The sequence below is a fragment of the Lynx canadensis genome, chromosome D4, assembly GCF_007474595.2.
Source record: "Lynx canadensis isolate LIC74 chromosome D4, mLynCan4.pri.v2, whole genome shotgun sequence".
NCBI lineage: Eukaryota > Metazoa > Chordata > Mammalia > Carnivora > Felidae > Lynx > Lynx canadensis.
The window spans coordinates 73,757,954-73,759,055 of NC_044315.2; the positions used below are offsets into that span (position 1 = coordinate 73,757,954).

At 40.5% G+C, this 1,102-nt stretch overlaps 1 pseudogene; it reads left to right on the forward strand.

Moving 5' to 3' along the window:
• Positions 1 to 333: 333 nt before the first annotated feature.
• On the forward strand, positions 334 to 767 carry LOC115500115 (annotated as a pseudogene).
• The last annotated feature ends 335 nt before the right edge of the window (positions 768 to 1,102 follow it).

The following is a 1,102-nucleotide window of genomic DNA, read 5'->3' on the forward strand; positions in this document are numbered from 1 at the left end:
CAATAAGGGTGCCAAGAAACTTCAATAAGGAAAGAATAGTCTTCTCAATAAATGGTGCAGGAATAACTGACTATCCACATGCATAAGAATAAAGTTGGACTCTTACTTCACACCATATAGGAAAATTAACTGAAAGTGGATCAAAGGTAAAACACAGACTAAAATTATAAAACCCTTAGAAGAAAACTAAATTTTAATTTTGATTTTTAATTACACATTATTTTCTTTGATATAACATCTAAAGCTCAAGCAACCAAAAGGGAGAAAGAGATAAATTGAATTTTCCCAAAACCTGAAACTTCCTCTTTCGCTCAGACACATGGTGCCGGCAGCATGGGCAAGTGGCCAGGTATTCATACTGCCAGGAAGTTCTGTAGCCACTGACGAGACTAGAAGTGGCATGATGAATAGTACGAGAAAGCCCAGTTGGGTGCAGCCCTGGAAGCCAACCCTCTTGGAGGCACTTTTCATACCAAGGGAATTGGGCTGGGCAAGTAGAGATGGGAGCCATACAGCCAAATTCTGCCATCAGGAAGTGTGTTAAGGTCCAGCTGATCAAGAATGGGGAAAAAAAAAAATCACAGCCTTTGTACCCAATTATGGTTGTTTGAATTTTATTGAGGAGAATCATGAAGTTCTGTTTGCTGGATTTGATCGCAGAGGCCATGCTGTTGGTGATGTTTCTGGAGTTCACTTTAAGGTTGTCAAAGTAGCCAGTGTCTCTCTTGGCCTTATACAAAGGCAAGAAGGAAAGACCAAGATCATGAGTTTTGATGGTGAAAACATGATAGGAATAAATTTCATGTTCCAAAAAAATTTTTTTTAAACTTGAATGCTTTAAAAGAGACTATCAGGGCACCTGCGTGGCTCAGTCGGTTGAGCGTCTGACTTTGGCTCAGGTCATGATCTTGAGGTTCATGAGTTCAAGCCCTGCATCAGGCTCTGTGCTGACAGCTCAGAGCCTGGAACCTGCTTCAGATTCTGTGTGTGTGTGTGTCTGTCTCTGCCCCTCCCCTGCTGACACTCTGTCTCTTGCTCTCAAAAATAAACATTAAAAAATAATAAAAATAAAAGAGACTATCAAGAAATCGAAGCATTGTCA